This window comes from Aricia agestis, chromosome 1, assembly GCF_905147365.1.
Source record: "Aricia agestis chromosome 1, ilAriAges1.1, whole genome shotgun sequence".
Classification (NCBI taxonomy): domain Eukaryota; kingdom Metazoa; phylum Arthropoda; class Insecta; order Lepidoptera; family Lycaenidae; genus Aricia; species Aricia agestis.
The window spans coordinates 28171566-28190000 of NC_056406.1; positions in this window are offsets into that span (position 1 = coordinate 28171566).

The following is an 18435-nucleotide window of genomic DNA, read 5'->3' on the forward strand; positions in this document are numbered from 1 at the left end:
ATACTTGCGCCGAACTATCGGCAATTATCTCTCTGAGCGCTCGGTGCAATACCCAACCGAGGAGGACGACTGGGAGGAGTTGGAGGTGGACTGCGGCGTCCCACAGGGCTCGTCGCTCGGTCCGGGCCTGTGGGACATAGGCTACGACCACGTGCTCCGCGGCGCCAATCTTCCGGGCGTGGAGCTCGTCGCGTACGCGGATGACACGGCAGTCGTCTGCCGCGCCAAGTCCCACCGAGTGGCAAAAATACTGGCAACGGCAGCAGTCGCACAAGTTGTGCGAAGAATCCAGGCACTGGGTCTGACGGTGGCGCTGAACAAGTCGGAGGCCCTCTTGTTCCATGGGCCCAGGAACGCGCCCCCGCCGGACCTGGAAGTAATAGTGAGCGGGACGAGGATCCAAGTTGCGTCCACAATGACCTATCTCGGTCTGGTCCTCGATAGTCGGTGGTCATTTAAGGAACACTTCCGCCGACTATCCGAGAAGGTGAAGAGGTCTGCGGGCGCCTTGGCTTCGCTGCTTCCAAATCTCGGGGGCCCGAGTTTGACCTGTCGGCGTCTCTACATGGGCGTCGTCCGTTCGATGGTCTTGTATGGGGCGCCGATCTGGGCGGACAGTTTGCTGCCGGAGAACAGGCTGGCCCTGGGAAGGTTACAGCGAGTGATGGCGACGCGTGCAGTCCGAGGGTATCGCACTATCTCTCGTGACGCATCGTGCCTCCTTGCTGGAAGCGTTCCTTGGGACTTGGACGCTCAAACCCTCGCCGAAGTGTATTGGCGTGGCGCAGCGGTCCGCGCGGGGGGAAGCAACCCCTTACCGGAAGCCGTACGTCGGTGGAGGGACCGAGCTGAGGAAGCGGCCATCGAGCTTTGGGAGGAGCGACTCCTCGAGCCGCAAGTCAGTGTGGAACTGGTGCTGGCTATCAGGCCGGTACTCAAAGAGTGGTTGACCAGAAAGTACGGCGCGCTCTCCTTCCGACTCACGCAGGTACTGACCGGGCATGGCTGCTTTGGTCGCTACCTGTGTGAGATCGCGAACAGAGAAGAGAGTACGCGCTGTCACCACTGCGATTGTGACAGGGACACGGCGGAACACACAGTGTCTGCCTGTCCTTCTTGGACTCGACAACGGGCGGCCCTTACGGCCGCCATTGGATTTGACCTTTCGCTGCCCGCGCTGGTTCGCGCCATGGTGGGCAGCGAACCCGGATGGACAGCGGTGCAGACCTTCTGTGAGGAGGTCATTGCCGCGAAGGAGGAGGCCGAGCGAGTGAGGGAGCTGGAAGCGCTCGACCCCCGCCGAAGGAGACGGCCGGGACGACGACGGGTCATCAACGATGACCACTTGCCGCCTTAGCCGGGGGGCTCGGGGCGGCGGCATGGGGATGCCGTCGCCCAACGAGTCGAGTCCCCGAGTGGGTCGCGATGCGCTGCGTATTCTTCGCGCATCGCGACACCGTAGAGAGATGGGCCTACGCAAGCCCCGAGAGGGCCTCTGTTCGGCCTTTAGGAGCCTTAGTGCTCCACAGAAGACGAGCCTGCCTTGACACGCAGGCAAAGACATGCAGGACCGCGGACGAAGGCTCACGCGTGCTCGCAACCCTGCATGGGACGTAGAAGAATACCGTCGGGTTTTAGTGGGTAGGGCTGCGGTCAATTCACCATCTTCACGACCGCAGCGAGCCCCACATACCCGTGGGGGAGTCCCCAATTCCCCCGGGATGCGTCAGAGCATTTCCCGACGCAAAAAAAAAAAAAAAAAAAAAAAAAAAAAAAAAAAAAAAAAAAAAAAAAAAAAAAAAAAAAAAAAAGGTTAGGTTAGGTTAGGTTAGGTTAGGTTAGGTTAGGTTAGGTTAGGTTAGGTTAGGTTAGGTTAGGTTAGGTTAGGTTAGGTTAGGTTAGGTTGTGGGGGCGATACCGGTCCGTCCACGTCGTGTCCCTGGGCACCTCCCCCGTGCCATCGTGAGCTTTTTCACGGTGACACGGGAGGGGTGGCTGAACGCCGGTATGCGTGTGTGATTGTGTGCGTCTATGGCAGAGCTCACTGCCGAGAGAGAGCCCGCGACCCGGGGTGTCGGAGTTTAGTAATGATGGAAAAACGCAGCAAAGAAAATATTCTCCGGGTGGGTCTCGGTCCCGATGGGGCCGGGGAATCCCATACGTCACCTTCGGGTGACGGGCGGTCCGTGTATACGGAGGGGCCACTTTCTGCGAGGAGGGAGGAGGAGAAGGAGGAGAAGAAGAAAAAGGCGCGCGATAAGAAGCGCGCGGATCCCAAGCCGGTGCACCTTACCGCACCGGCCAGGGAGCCCATAACTGACGAGGACACAGACTTCTCTGTGCCGCAGCCCGATGCGGTGCGCCGGCTCAGAGTTCTTATTGATAAGAAGATAGCAAGGGGCGATACGGACGGCATAAGGCAGAAATACTTGGATTTCACCTTAGGCCGTCCGGTTCGCGACCGCTCCACCGATTGTGACAGCGAGGTCTCCTACTCGGCGTCCGGCAGCAATATGTCGCTGGACTCCGGGGAGCTGCCCGCACCCGGACGTACGACTCCTCTCAAGAGGAGAGTTCCCGATGATGACGAAGTGGCACCGTCCACCAGCAAGGCGACGGTGCTGGCACCCAAACGAGGACGTGGCCGGCCACCAACAACTGGCCAGTACGTCGGCTACGCTAAGGCGCAGGCCGAGTACAACAGGCAGAAGGAGGAGGCCCTCAGGCTACAAGCCGAAGAAGAGGTCGCCGAAACAGCGCGAAGGGCTAGGAGGACGTGGAGGGACGCCAGCTCCGCCCTCGCCGTGCTCCCCGCTTCATCTCCTGCGCGAGAAGAGGCGTTGGAGAAGACGGGCGCTGACATGGCCAAGACGGTGAAGGAGGCGTTGGAGACCATTGAGATGATCGCCAAGAAGTCCGCAAACCTTAAGGGTACTTTTCAAAAGTACCTTAAGGAGTCGGTGTCGACCATCGCAATGGTCTTCGACGAGATGAGAAGTCGGTCCTCATCAGAGGAGATACAAAGGCTCGAGGCCCAGAACGCGCGTCTCGAAAAGCAAGTGGCGAACTTACGCCAGGAGCTGGACGAGATGCGCAAACGGAGCTCGCAGCCTGCAGGAGAAGAACACTTGCGTGAGCTATTGGCCGAGGTCTCCCGTGCGAACGTGGAGACCTTCGGCAATATGCTCAACGCCAGGCTCGCCGGACTCGAGGACCGTCTCCTGCCGGAGCCGAGGCGGAGGCCACCGCTTGCGTCGGACAGGGATCGGGATGAAGACATCCTACCCGTCCCCGCAAGCGTCGATGTGCCCATGGAAGGAGAAGCGCCGGGGCCCCCTCTGCCAAAGGCGAAAGGGAAACCGGCCAAGGCAAAGAAGGCTCAGCCGCCTGTCGCTGCAGCGGCCCCGCAAGAGGCCCCTGCCATATCGACGGCGCCTAAGGGCAAAAAGGCCCGTAAAAGGAAGAAGCGGCCATCAATGGCCGCTAAAGAGGCGACACAAGGGGGAGCGAATACCGGCTCCCCCAGTACTGAGGCCCCATGGACCACAGTGGGTTCCAAGGCCAAGAGGAAGAAGGGGGTGGCTACACCATCTACAGCCACCCCGAAGAAGAAGAAGAAGCCGAGGCTCCGCGTCCCCGCCACTGCGGCCGTCGCTCTCACTATTGAAGAGTCGGCCGTGAAGGCGGGTTTGACGTATGCCAAGGCTCTTGAGACGGCCCGGCGGGCGATAAGCATTGCGGAGTTTGATATTCCGCAAGTCCGCTTCCGTCGGGCCCGAACTGGAGGGTGCCTTCTCACCATAGCTGGTGAGGACGCAGGGAAGAAGGCAGACGCCTTTGCCGCAAGGCTAAAGAACGTCCTGCCTCAAGAAGTGAGGGTCGGACGGCCGGCTGCTTGCGCAGAGATGCGCATCGCCGGCCTAGACGACTCTGTGACGGCCGCCGAAATCATGGAGGCGGTCGCACTTGATGGAGAGTGCCTTGCCGGCGATGTCCGGGTGGGGCCTATGAGGGAGGGGCCACGGGGGGACGGGTCATGCTGGATCCGCCTCCCAGCCGCGGCCGCCAAGAAGCTTTCGAGCTCTGGGCGGTTGCGGGTTGGCTGGGTGTTGGCGAGAGTGACGTTGTTGGCCGCGAGGCCAACGCGTTGCTTCCGCTGCCAGGACACCGGCCACGTGGCTGCCAAGTGCCAGTGCCCGGTGGACCGTAGCCGGACTTGTTTCCGGTGCGGGAAACCGGGGCACAAGGCGGCGGAGTGCGGGGCTGCAGCGCCAAACTGCGCCCTGTGCGAGGCCGCTGGCAGGTCCGATAGGGGGCACGTGCTGGGTGGCAGCGGATGTCCGTCTGCCGCGAAAAAGCCGGCCCCCAGAGAAGAGAAGGCCCCGTCCAAAAAGGCTCGGCAAAAACCGAAGCCTAAGGGCGCACGGGCTCTGCCCGTCTCTGCCGCGATGGAGACGGAGGCCTAGACCCGCGGGCGGTGATCGGGGGATCCCCGCCCGCATAAAGGGTCCCGAGATGACAGCCCCCCTATAGCCCGGGGGGCTCTCGGTGAGGTCAGCGGCTCAAGCCGCCGGAAGAAGGTGCCGGTTGCGGCAGTGCGCTGGGAGGGGCGGAGATGTAGTCGCTCCGCGGTTCCCGTCCCTCCCGCACTAGGCGCTTGACGAAGGGCTGGGGGGGTTTTAGTGGGTAAACCTCGTGTAGGGAGTCCCACATACCCCCGCCCCTTCCCCCGAGGGGGCGGGGGATGCGTAAAGCATTTCCCCTCCTAAAAAAAAAAAAAAAAAAAAAAAAAAAAAAAAAGGTTAGGTTAGGTTGAAGGGGACGTTTCAGCGCCTTCTTAAGGAGGCGGTCAGCGATATACGCGCGACCGTCGCCGAAATGAAGAACCGCGGAACGACAGACGAAGTAAGAGCCCTCGAAGCTCAGAATGCGCGGCTCCAACAGGAGGTGGAGTCTATGCGCAGAGAAGTAGAGGGCCTACGTCAGCAGATGACAAAGCCGGCCGAGCAGGACATGCGCCAGCTGTTGTCTGAGGTCTCTCGCTCTAACGTAGAGACCTTCAGCAACATGCTGAACGCTCGGCTGGCCGGTCTGGAAAGCCGGCTCTTACCGGAGCCACGGCTCCGACCTCCGCTCGCGGCGGACAGAGTAGGGAGTGTTACTCCAGCCGCTGTCGTGAGTGAAGAGGCAATACCGGAGGAGGTAATACCGGAGCAGACGCCGGGGACCCCGAAGCCAAAAGCCAAGGGGAAACCGGCCCAAAAGAAGACGCAGCAGCCTGTCGCCACAGAGGCCCCACAAGAGGCCCCGGCCGCGCCCGTGGCGCCCAAGGCCAAAAAGGGCCGAAAGAAGAAAAAGCGGCCGTCAATGGCTGCTCAGGAGGCGACACAAGGGGGAGCGAAAACCAGCGCCCCTCGTACTGAGGCCCCATGGACCACGGTAGGTCCAAAGGGCAAGAAGAAGAAAGGGGTGGCTACACCATCTACAGCCGCCCCGAAGAAGAAGAGAAAGCCAAGGCTTCGAGTTCCCGCCACTGCGGCCGTCGCTCTCACCATAGAAGAGTCGGCCGTGAAGGCGGGTATGACATACGCCAAGGCGCTTGAGACGGCTCGGCGGGCGATAAGCATTGCGGAACTTGATATCCCGCAAGTCCGCTTCCGCCGGGCCCGAACCGGAGGGCGCCTCCTCGCGATTTCCGGCGAGGGTGCAAGTGAGAAGGCGGACGCCTTTGCCGCGAGGCTGAGGACCGTCCTGCCATCAGGGGTGAAGGTCGGACGGCCGGTTGCAAGCGCGGAGATGCGCATCGCCGGCCTCGATGACTCCGTGACGACCGCAGAAGTGGTAGAGGCGGTCGCACTGGATGGAGGATGCCAGGCCGGAGATGTTCGGGCGGGGCCAATCAGAGAGGGGCCACGGGGGGACGGATCGTGTTGGGTCCGCCTCCCAGTCGCGGCTGCCAAGAAGCTCTCGAGCTCTGGGCGGTTGCGTATTGGCTGGGTGTCGGCGAGGGTGGCGTTGCTGGCCGCGAGGCCAACGCGCTGCTTCCGCTGCCAGGACACCGGCCACGTGGCTGCCAAGTGCCAGTGCCCGGTGGACCGTAGTGGGACTTGCTTCCGGTGCGGGAAACCGGGGCACAAGGCGGCGGAGTGCGGGGCTGCAGCACCAAACTGCGCCCTGTGCGAGGCCGCTGGCAGGGCCGAAAGGGGGCACGAGCTGGGCAGATGTCCATCTGCTAAAAAGCCGGCCCCCGGAGAAGACAAGGCGCCGACCAAAAAGGCCCGACAGAAGTCGAGGCCAAGGGGCGCGCGGGCTCCGCCCGTTTCCGCCGCGATGGAGACGGAGGCCTAGACCCGTGGGCGGCGATCGGGGGATCCCCGCCTGCATAAAGGGTCCCGAGAAGACAGCCCCTCTATAGCCCGGGGGGCTCTCGGTGAGGTACGCGGCTGAAGCCGCTGGAAGAAGGTGCCGGTTGCGGCAGCGCGCTGGGAGGGGCGGAGTTGTAGTCGCTCCGCGGTTCCCGTCCCTCCCGCACAAGGCGCATGACGAAGGGCTGGGGGGGTTTTAGTGGGTAAACCTCGTGTAGGGAGTCCCACATACCCCCGCCCCCTTCCCCCGAGGGGGCGGGGGATGCGTAATGCATTTCCCCTCCTTAAAAAAAAAAAAAAAAAAAAAAAAAAAAAAAGGTTAGGTTAGGTTGGGGGCGATACCGGTCCGTCCACGTCGTGTCCCTGGGCACCTCCCCCGTGCCATCGTGAGCGTTTTCACGGTGACACGGGAGGGGTGGCTGAACGCCGGTATGGGCGAGTGTTTGTGTGTGTGTTTGGCTGCGCCCACAGTGTGACGAAAGGGCCCGCGACCCGGGGTGTCGGAGTTTTGAGAATGATGGCAGATCGTATTAGGCAAAGTATTCTCCGGGTGGGTCCCGGCTCCTCAGGAGCCGGAGAATCCCATGCGCCGTCTTCGGACGGTGGCCGGCCCGTGTATACGGAGGGGCCAACTAATGCGAGGAAGGACGAGGGGGCCGCTAAGGCGGTGAAGAAGGAAGAGGAGGCCGCTAAAGCGGCGAGACAGAGGGCCATTTTGGCGGCGTTAGGAGGAGGAGGAAGTGACAGCGCGAAGAAGCGCGACAGCCCGAAGCCGGCGCCCATTACCGCGCCGGCGGCGGAGCTTCTAACGGACGAGGACATCGACTTCAGTCAGCCGCAGCCCAACGGCGTTGAGCGGATGCTGAAGTTGATGCAGAAGAAGAAGCTGAGAGGCGACAAGGATCTGCCGCGTGTCCTCTTGACACGCGACGTGAAAATGCCGCCTCCAAGCACCGGAAAAGACGACATTGGTAGAGACTCCCCTCGTGGTCGAGTCTCCCAACATGGACGAGACTATCCCGGATGTGACAGCGAGGACTGGCTCTCGGACTCCAGTGAGATGTCTGGCATATCGCTGGACTCCGAGGGCTTGCCCGCACTCTCGGAGAAGACGCGCCGTAAGAGGCGCTCTGACGACGACGTGACACCGCCCCTTAGCAAAGGGGCCGTGCCAAAAGCCAAGAGAGGACGCGGCCGCCCGCCAACGACTGGACAATATGTCGGTCTGGCGAAGGCGCAGGCCGACCTGAATAGAGAGAAGGAGGAGGCCCTTCGACTCCGCGCGGAGGAAGAGGTAGCCGAGGCGGCCAGGACGGCGCGAGAGACGCGCTCTTCGCTCCTCGCGAGCCCCGCCCCCATGGAAGAAGACAGGCCAGAACAGACCATCCACGCTCTGGCCCAATGTGTTGAGACTTCGCTGGGAACGATCTCCATGGTCGCAGCGAAGTCGAACAACCTGAAGGGGACATTCCAACGTCTTCTGAAAGAGGCGGTCAGTGATATACGCACTACCGTCGCCGCTATGAAGAACCGCGGAGCGACGGAGGAGATACGTGCCCTCGAAGCTCAGAATGCGCGGCTCCAACAGGAAGTGGAGTCCATGCGCAAGGAGTTAGAGGAGCTACGCCGTCAGGTGTTGAAGCCGGCCGAGCAGGATATGCGCCAGCTGTTGTCTGAGGTCTCTCGATCTAACGTGGAGACCTTCAGCAACATGCTGAACGCTCGGCTAGCCGGACTAGAGAGTCGGCTCCTTCCAGAGCCTCGACTGAGACCTCCGCTCGCGGCGGACAGAGATCGGAGCATCACTCCAGCTGCCGTCGAAAGCGTTGAGAAACCACCGGAAGAGACGCCGGAGCCCCCGAAGCAGAAGGCCAAGGGGAAACCGGCCCCAAAGAAGACACGGCAGCCAGCCGCCGCAGAGGCCCCGCAAGAGGCCCCTGCCGCGCCTGAGGCGCCCAAGGCCAAGAAGGGCCGGAAGAAGAAGCGGCCGTCGATGGCCGCTCTGGAAGCGACACAAGGGGGAGCGAACACCAGCTCCCCTCGTACTGATGCCCCATGGACCACGGTAGGTCCAAAGGGCAAGAAGAAGAAAGGGGTGGCTACACCATCTACAGCCGCCCCGAAGAAGAAGAGAAAGCCAAGGCTTCGCGTCCCCGCCACTGCGGCCGTCGCTCTCACCATAGAAGAGTCGGCCGTGAAGGCGGGGATGACGTACGCCAAGGCGCTTGAGACGGCCCGGCGGGCGGTGAACATCGCGGAACTTGATATTCCGCAAATTCGCTTCCGCCGGGCCCGAACCGGAGGGCGCCTCCTCGCGATTTCCGGCGAGGGCGCAAGAGAAAAGGCGGACGCCTTTGCCGCGAGGCTGAGGACCGTCCTGCCGCCTGAGGTGAAGGTCGGACGGCCGGTGGCAAGCGCGGAGATGCGCATCACCGGCTTAGATGACTCCGTGACGACCGCAGAAGTGGTAGTGGCGGTCGCATTGGATGGAGGGTGCCAGGCCGGAGATGTTCGGGCGGGGCCAATCAGAGAGGGGCCACGGGGGGACGGATCGTGTTGGGTCCGCCTCCCAGTCGCGGCCGCCAAGAAGCTCTCGAGCTCCGGGCGGTTGCGTATTGGTTGGGTGTCGGCGAGGGTGGCGTTGCTGGCCGCGAGGCCAACGCGCTGCTTCCGCTGCCAGGACATCGGCCACGTGGCTGCCAAGTGCCAGTGCCCGGTGGACCGTAGTGGGACATGTTTCCGGTGCGGGAAGCCGGGGCACAAGGCGGCAGAGTGCGGGGCAGCGGAGCCGAACTGCTCCCTGTGCGAGGCCGCTGGCAGAGCTGAAAGGGGGCACGAGCTGGGCAGATGTCCATGTGCTAAAAAGCCGGCCCCCAGAGAAGACAAGGCGCCGACCAAAAAAGCCCGACAGAAGTCGAGGCCAAGGGGCGCGCGGGCCCCGCCCGCTTCCGCCCGAATGGAGACGGACGCCTAGACCCGTGGGCGGTGATCGGGGGATCCTGCCCACAGTATGGGTCCCGAGAAGACAGCCCCCCTATAGCCCGGGGGGCTCTCGGTGAGGTACGCGGCTCAAGCCGCTGGAAGAAGATGCCGGTTGCGGCTGCGCGCTGGGAGGGGCGGAGTTGTAATCGCTCCGCGGTACCCGTCCCTTCCGCACTAGGCGCGAGACGAAGGGCTGGGGGGGTTTTAGTGGGTAGACCTGTGTAGGGAGTCCCACATACCCCCGCCCCTTCCCCCGAGGGGGCGGGGGATACGCAAAGTATTTCCCCTCCTAAAAAAAAAAAAAAAAAAAAAAAAAAAAAAAAAAAAAAAAAAAAAAGGTTAGGTTAGGTTAGGTTAGGTTAGGTTAGGTTAGGTTAGGTTAGGTTAGGTTAGGTTAGGTTAGGTTAGGTTAGGTTAGGTTAGGTTAGGTTAGGTTAGGTTAGGTTAGGTTAGGTTAGGTTAGGTTAGGTTAGGTTAGGTTAGGTTAGGTTAGGTTAGGTTAGGTTAGGTTAGGTTAGGTTAGGTTAGGTTAGGTTAGGTTAGGTTAGGTTAGGTTAGGTTAGGTTAGGTTAGGTTAGGTTAGGTTAGGTTAGGTTAGGTTAGGTTAGGTTAGGTTAGGTTAGGTTAGGTTAGGTTAGGTTAGGTTAGGTTAGGTTAGGTTAGGTTAGGTTAGGTTAGGTTAGGTTAGGTTAGGTTAGGTTAGGTTAGGTTAGGTTAGGTTAGGTTAGGTTAGGTTAGGTTAGGTTAGGTTAGGTTAGGTTAGGTTAGGTTAGGTTAGGTTAGGTTAGGTTAGGTTAGGATAGGTTAGGTTAGGTTAGGTTAGGTTAGGTTAGGTTAGGTTAGGTTAGGTTAGGTTAGGTTAGGTTAGGTTAGGTTAGGTTAGGTTAGGTTAGGTTAGGTTAGGTTAGGTTAGGTTAGGTTAGGTTAGGTTAGGTTAGGTTAGGTTAGGTTAGGTTAGGTTAGGTTAGGTTAGGTTAGGTTAGGTTAGGTTAGGTTAGGTTAGGTTAGGTTAGGTTAGGTTTTTTTTTTTTTTTTTTTTTTTTTTTTTTTTTTTTATGGCCCCTATATGGGACCTCTTGTTCCCCCTTCAAGAAAAAGGGACAATTAGTTACTTTATTAACATTGTTACAATTACTATTTTTAGGTATTATTTACTGAGTAATTTTTTCTTTACATTTGCATCATTATTTCTGTTTACATTAAGTTACATCGCAATTTTACTTCTATTTAACTTACAGGTTTTTACATATAACATTTAGTTTGTTGCTTAATTACATACTTTTATTCATTTACATTCATTATTTTTTATACTTAACTTGATACTATTACATTTCTTCTTTGTATTTATATTGCAGATACATTTTTAGTTTTGCATTTATTATTTTTATACAATTTCATTCTTTATTTTTATACTATTTATTCGTTCTTTATATTTATATAGCTATTACATTTATGCTATTACATTTATTATTTGTGTAGAATAACATTCATTATCTTAAAACTATTACATTACCTTCTTTATATTTTTCTTACATATTCTTTAATTGTCCAGAAGTATATATAAATAATTTCTTAGCGTTTTTATTATATTACAATAATATCTTGTGTATTATATTAAAATTGTACTGTGAACCTTAGTAAATACCATTAGATGGCCCTTGTTTCATTCGCAACTTAATTCACTATGAGTATTGCAAAAACTGTAATAAAGTATGCGCATCCAGCCCGGAACTCCCGGCGGCAGTGGTTGCTCCCATGCTTATTACAAAATAATGTAGGTGCAATGTTATGTAGGATTATATAGCGCGAGCAGTTGATGGTACAGTTATTTCGTAGGAGTTGGTAATAATATGTGTTGTGCGTTGTCAAGCTTATGCCTTACATGCTTTCTTATTTTAACAATAATGTCATGTAAGTGCAAAGTCGTATGTTTTTTTTTTTTTTTTTTTTTTTTTTTTTTTTTTTTTTTTTTTTTTTTTTTTTTTTTTTTTTTTTTTTTTTTTTTTTTTTTTTTTTTTTTTTTTTTTTTTTTCACACACAACTCATTTACATAGATTGCTGCATTTAATAACAATTATTAACTACATACAAGGTTAGGTTAGGTTAGGTTAGGTTAGGTTAGGTTAGGTTAGGTTAGGTTAGGTTAGGTTAGGTTAGGTTAGGTTAGGTTAGGTTAGGTTAGGTTAGGTTAGGTTAGGTTAGGTTAGGTTAGGTTAGGTTAGGTTAGGTTAGGTTAGGTTAGGTTAGGTTAGGTTAGGTTAGGTTAGGTTAGGTTAGGTTAGGTTAGGTTAGGTTAGGTTAGGTTAGGTTAGGTTAGGTTAGGTTAGGTTAGGTTAGGTTAGGTTAGGTTAGGTTAGGTTAGGTTAGGTTAGGTTAGGTTAGGTTAGGTTAGGTTAGGTTAGGTTAGGTTAGGTTAGGTTAGGTTAGGTTAGGTTAGGTTAGGTTAGGTTAGGTTAGGTTAGGTTAGGTTAGGTTAGGTTAGGTTAGGTTAGGTTAGGTTAGGTTAGGTTAGGTTAGGTTAGGTTAGGTTAGGTTAGGTTAGGTTAGGTTAGGTTAGGTTAGGTTAGGTTAGGTTAGGTTAGGTTAGGTTAGGTTAGGTTAGGTTAGGTTAGGTTAGGTTAGGTTAGGTTAGGTTAGGTTAGGTTAGGTTAGGTTAGGTTAGGTTAGGTTAGGTTAGGTTAGGTTAGGTTAGGTTAGGTTAGGTTAGGTTAGGTTAGGTTAGGTTAGGTTAGGTTAGGTTAGGTTAGGTTAGGTTAGGTTAGGTTAGGTTATGTTTGGTTTGGTTAGGTTAGGTTTTTTTTTTTTTTTTTTTTTTTTTTTTTTTTTTTTATTAATGGCCCCTGTATGGGACCGCTTGTTCCCCCTTACATAATAAGGGACAATTGTTTGCTGTTGTTACATTTCTACACTTTTCATTATTTATTCTTAATTACTAACAGTTTTTTACTTATATCATTTATCTTTTTCTATTTTATCCTTTACTTTCTTTTTAATACATTTTTCATCAAATTCTGAACTTGTACTTTTTCAATATCTACTATATTTTACATTTTAATTCATTTCCATATTTTCTATATACTTCTTTACAATTTTCCCTTATTTCTTTACATTACATCCGTATATACATTCACATTTTTCTTATTTCTATGTTGTATTTTCTACTACATATTATATTTTCTTTACATTTGTATTATGTATTCTTAATTTTTAAAACAATGCATTTGATTTCTGTTTTCAACTATAAATTACTAAATATATCGTTCTTTGCTCTTTATATGGCAGAGCTACTATTCAGAGTACACATTTTCAATCTGTTCCTTCATTTGGTTGTGCGCTTAACTGGGGATACAAGGGTTTTATTCAGCCCGGAAGTCCCGGCAAGAGGTGCAGTTGCTAGCATGATTATGACATCATAATAATGTTGCAATATTTGTAGGGCGCTATAGCGCGCGCAAACTTAGGTGGTAACAAGGTGTTAAACTAGGAGAAGTTGGTAAAATTAATATGTTGTGCTTGGTTGTCGTCCATCTTATGCTTTACATGCTCTCTTATTTTTTTTAAAATAATATCATGTAAATGCAAAGATTTTTTTTTTTTTTTTTTTTTTTTTTTTTTTTTTTTTTTTTTTTTTTTTTTTTTTTTTTTTTTTTTTTTTTTTTTTTTTTTTTTTTTTTTTTTTTTTTTTTTTTTTTTTTTTTTTTTTTTTTTTTTTTTTTTTTTTTTTTTTTTTTTTTTTTTTTTTTTTTTTTTTTTTTTTTTTTTTCCCGCACAACACATTTACAGTATTATATTGTAGTATCATGTAAATGCAAAGATTTTTTTTTTTTTTTTTTTTTTTTTTTTTTTTTTTTTTTTTTTTTTTTTTTTCCCGCACAACACATTTACAGTATTATATTGTAGTATCTAATTCACAATTAATTACTGACAATGCTTATTTTTATTAACCTAGCTTAATTGTTACATTTACCCGTGACTATTTGTCCTCAGGGTCATAAGCAACTGTTGCGCGCGCTATAGCGTCCCATCTTTGTCTCACCGGGCATTCCGCGCTGAATGCGTTGTGGTTATGCTGTTTTAAACCTTCCCCTTTGCAGTTTGTGCAGCACGGCTTTTTTCCTTCCTTCAGATCATCACACTCAGCCCGGTGGTGTGCTCCGGAGCAGTGGGCGCACTTCTCTTCGGCAGCGCTACAGAATCGCCGCCCATGTCCGTACCCTAAGCAGCGCGAGCACTGGATTAGGGGGGACTGGTCGGCGACTCTGACGCGCTGGATATCTATATAAAGATGTCCTGCCTCGGTGAAGCGCACCCACAGCCCCGGCGACACACTGAGTACCACGTGCTGAGTGTGATCATCCTTACCTTTCTTCTTATACTTCACACTCATTCTATCCTCTGTCCCTCCCAGGATGTCCTCCACGAGGTGCTTATTTTGCTCCCTGATGGCTTCTAGAATGTCGTCATCAGGGTAGCTTTTCAGCACCCCGTACAACACAACCTGGGGATCCTTATTTTCTATTATCTGTGTATCTAAATTCACTCCCGCTTTGGTTAGGTTAGGTTAGGTTAGGTTAGGTTAGGTTAGGTTAGGTTAGGTTAGGTTAGGTTAGGTTAGGTTAGGTTAGGTTAGGTTAGGTTAGGTTAGGTTAGGTTAGGTTAGGTTAGGTTAGGTTAGGTTAGGTTAGGTTAGGTAGGTTAGGTTAGGTTAGGTTAGGTTAGGTTAGGTTAGGTTAGGTTAGGTTAGGTTAGGTTAGGTTAGGTTAGGTTAGGTTAGGTTAGGTTAGGTTAGGTTAGGTTAGGTTAGGTTAGGTTAGGTTAGGTTAGGTTAGGTTAGGTTAGGTTAGGTTAGGTTAGGTTAGGTTAGGTTAGGTTAGGTTAGGTTAGGTTAGGTTAGGTTAGGTTAGGTTAGGTTAGGTTAGGTTAGGTTAGGTTAGGTTAGGTTAGGTTAGGTTAGGTTAGGTTAGGTTAGGTTAGGTTAGGTTAGGTTAGGTTAGGTTAGGTTAGGTTAGGTTAGGTTAGGTTAGGTTAGGTTAGGTTAGGTTAGGTTAGGTTAGGTTAGGTTAGGTTAGGTTAGGTTAGGTTAGGTTAGGTTAGGTTAGGTTAGGTTAGGTTAGGTTAGGTTAGGTTAGGTTAGGTTAGGTTAGGTTAGGTTAGGTTAGGTTAGGTTAGGTTAGGTTAGGTTAGGTTAGGTTAGGTTAGGTTAGGTTAGGTTAGGTTAGGTTAGGTTAGGTTAGGTTAGGTTAGGTTAGGTTAGGTTAGGTTAGGTTAGGTTAGGTTAGGTTAGGTTAGGTTAGGTTAGGTTAGGTTAGGTTAGGTTAGGTTAGGTTAGGTTAGGTTAGGTTAGGTTAGGTTAGGTTAGGTTAGGTTAGGTTAGGTTAGGTTAGGTTAGGTTAGGTTAGGTTAGGTTAGGTTAGGTTAGGTTAGGTTAGGTTAGGTTAGGTTAGGTTAGGTTAGGTTAGGTTAGGTTAGGTTAGGTTAGGTTAGGTTAGGTTAGGTTAGGTTAGGTTAGGTTAGGTTAGGTTAGGTTAGGTTAGGTTAGGTTAGGTTAGGTTAGGTTAGGTTAGGTTAGGTTAGGTTAGGTTAGGTTAGGTTAGGTTAGGTTAGGTTAGGTTAGGTTAGGTTAGGTTAGGTTAGGTTAGGTTAGGTTAGGTTAGGTTAGGTTAGGTTAGGTTAGGTTAGGTTAGGTTAGGTTAGGTTAGGTTAGGTTAGGTTAGGTTAGGTTAGGTTAGGTTAGGTTAGGTTAGGTTAGGTTAGGTTAGGTTAGGTTAGGTTAGGTTAGGTTAGGTTAGGTTAGGTTAGGTTAGGTTAGGTTAGGTTAGGTTAGGTTAGGTTAGGTTAGGTTAGGTTAGGTTAGGTTAGGTTAGGTTAGGTTAGGTTAGGTTAGGTTAGGTTAGGTTAGGTTAGGTTAGGTTAGGTTAGGTTAGGTTAGGTTAGGTTAGGTTAGGTTAGGTTAGGTTAGGTTAGGTTAGGTTAGGTTAGGTTAGGTTAGGTTAGGTTAGGTTAGGTTAGGTTAGGTTAGGTTAGGTTAGGTTAGGTTAGGTTAGGTTAGGTTAGGTTAGGTTAGGTTAGGTTAGGTTAGGTTAGGTTAGGTTAGGTTAGGTTAGGTTAGGTTAGGTTAGGTTAGGTTAGGTTAGGTTAGGTTAGGTTAGGTTAGGTTAGGTTAGGTTAGGTTAGGTTAGGTTAGGTTAGGTTAGGTTAGGTTAGGTTAGGTTAGGTTAGGTTAGGTTAAGTTAGGTTAGGTTAGTTAGGTTAGGTTAGGTTAGGTTAGGTTAGGTTAGGTTAGGTTAGGTTAGGTTAGGTTAGGTTAGGTTAGGTTAGGTTAGGTTAGGTTAGGTTAGGTTAGGTTAGGTTAGGTTAGGTTAGGTTAGGTTAGGTTAGGTTAGGTTAGGTTAGGTTAGGTTAGGTTAGGTTAGGTTAGGTTAGGTTAGGTTAGGTTAGGTTAGGTTAGGTTAGGTTAGGTTAGGTTAGGTTAGGTTAGGTTAGGTTAGGTTAGGTTAGGTTAGGTTAGGTTAGGTTAGGTTAGGTTAGGTTAGGTTAGGTTAGGTTAGGTTAGGTTAGGTTAGGTTAGGTTAGGTTAGGTTAGGTTAGGTTAGGTTAGGTTAGGTTAGGTTAGGTTAGGTTAGGTTAGGTTAGGTTAGGTTAGGTTAGGTTAGGTTAGGTTAGGTTAGGTTAGGTTAGGTTAGGTTAGGTTAGGTTAGGTTAGGTTAGGTTAGGTTAGGTTAGGTTAGGTTAGGTTAGGTTAGGTTAGGTTAGGTTAGGTTAGGTTAGGTTAGGTTAGGTTAGGTTAGGTTAGGTTAGGTTAGGTTAGGTTAGGTTAGGTTAGGTTAGGTTAGGTTAGGTTAGGTTAGGTTAGGTTAGGTTAGGTTAGGTTAGGTTAGGTTAGGTTAGGCTAGGTTAGGTTAGGTTAGGTTAGGTTAGGTTAGGTTAGGTTAGGTTAGGTTAGGTTAGGTTAGGTTAGGTTAGGTTAGGTTAGGTTAGGTTAGGTTAGGTTAGGTTAGGTTAGGTTAGGTTAGGTTAGGTTAGGTTAGGTTAGGTTAGGTTAGGTTAGGTTAGGTTAGGTTAGGTTAGGTTAGGTTAGGTTAGGTTAGGTTAGGTTAGGTTAGGTTAGGTTAGGTTAGGTTAGGTTAGGTTAGGTTAGGTTAGGTTAGGTTAGGTTAGGTTAGGTTAGGTTAGGTTAGGTTAGGTTAGGTTAGGTTAGGTTAGGTTAGGTTAGGTTAGGTTAGGTTAGGTTAGGTTAGGTTAGGTTAGGTTAGGTTAGGTTAGGTTAGGTTAGGTTAGGTTAGGTTAGGTTAGGTTAGGTTAGGTTAGGTTAGGTTAGGTTAGGTTAGGTTAGGTTAGGTTAGGTTAGGTTAGGTTAGGTTAGGTTAGGTTAGGTTAGGTTAGGTTAGGTTAGGTTAGGTTAGGTTAGGTTAGGTTAGGTTAGGTTAGGTTAGGTTAGGTTAGGTTAGGTTAGGTTAGGTTAGGTTAGGTTAGGTTAGGTTAGGTTAGGTTAGGTTAGGTTAGGTTAGGTTAGGTTAGGTTAGGTTAGGTTAGGTTAGGTTAGGTTAGGTTAGGTTAGGTTAGGTTAGGTTAGGTTAGGTTAGGTTAGGTTAGGTTAGGTTAGGTTAGGTTAGGTTAGGTTAGGTTAGGTTAGGTTAGGTTAGGTTAGGTTAGGTTAGGTTAGGTTAGGTTAGGTTAGGTTAGGTTAGGTTAGGTTAGGTTAGGTTAGGTTAGGTTAGGTTAGGTTAGGTTAGGTTAGGTTAGGTTAGGTTAGGTTAGGTTAGGTTAGGTTAGGTTAGGTTAGGTTAGGTTAGGTTAGGTTAGGTTAGGTTAGGTTAGGTTAGGTTAGGTTAGGTTAGGTTAGGTTAGGTTAGGTTAGGTTAGGTTAGGTTAGGTTAGGTTAGGTTAGGTTAGGTTAGGTTAGGTTAGGTTAGGTTAGGTTAGGTTAGGTTAGGTTAGGTTAGGTTAGGTTAGGTTAGGTTAGGTTAGGTTAGGTTAGGTTAGGTTAGGTTAGGTTAGGTTAGGTTAGGTTAGGTTAGGTTAGGTTAGGTTAGGTTAGGTTAGGTTAGGTTAGGTTAGGTTAGGTTAGGTTAGGTTAGGTTAGGTTAGGTTAGGTTAGGTTAGGTTAGGTTAGGTTAGGTTAGGTTAGGTTAGGTTAGGTTAGGTTAGGTTAGGTTAGGTTAGGTTAGGTTAGGTTAGGTTAGGTTAGGTTAGGTTAGGTTAGGTTAGGTTAGGTTAGGTTAGGTTAGGTTAGGTTAGGTTAGGTTAGGTTAGGTTAGGTTAGGTTAGGTTAGGTTAGGTTAGGTTAGGTTAGGTTAGGTTAGGTTAGGTTAGGTTAGGTTAGGTTAGGTTAGGTTAGGTTAGGTTAGGTTAGGTTAGGTTAGGTTAGGTTAGGTTAGGTTAGGTTAGGTTAGGTTAGGTTAGGTTAGGTTAGGTTAGGTTAGGTTAGGTTAGGTTAGGTTAGGTTAGGTTAGGTTAGGTTAGGTTAGGTTAGGTTAGGTTAGGTTAGGTTAGGTTAGGTTAGGTTAGGTTAGGTTAGGTTAGGTTAGGTTAGGTTAGGTTAGGTTAGGTTAGGTTAGGTTAGGTTAGGTTAGGTTAGGTTAGGTTAGGTTAGGTTAGGTTAGGTTAGGTTAGGTTAGGTTAGGTTAGGTTAGGTTAGGTTAGGTTAGGTTAGGTTAGGTTAGGTTAGGTTAGGTTAGGTTAGGTTAGGTTAGGTTAGGTTAGGTTAGGTTAGGTTAGGTTAGGTTAGGTTAGGTTAGGTTAGGTTAGGTTAGGTTAGGTTAGGTTAGGTTAGGTTAGGTTAGGTTAGGTTAGGTTAGGTTAGGTTAGGTTAGGTTAGGTTAGGTTAGGTTAGGTTAGGTTAGGTTAGGTTAGGTTAGGTTAGGTTAGGTTAGGTTAGGTTAGGTTAGGTTAGGTTAGGTTAGGTTAGGTTAGGTTAGGTTAGGTTAGGTTAGGTTAGGTTAGGTTAGGTTAGGTTAGGTTAGGTTAGGTTAGGTTAGGTTAGGTTAGGTTAGGTTAGGTTAGGTTAGGTTAGGTTAGGTTAGGTTAGATTAGGTTAGGTTAGGTTAGGTTAGGTTAGGTTAGGTTAGGTTAGGTTAGGTTAGGTTAG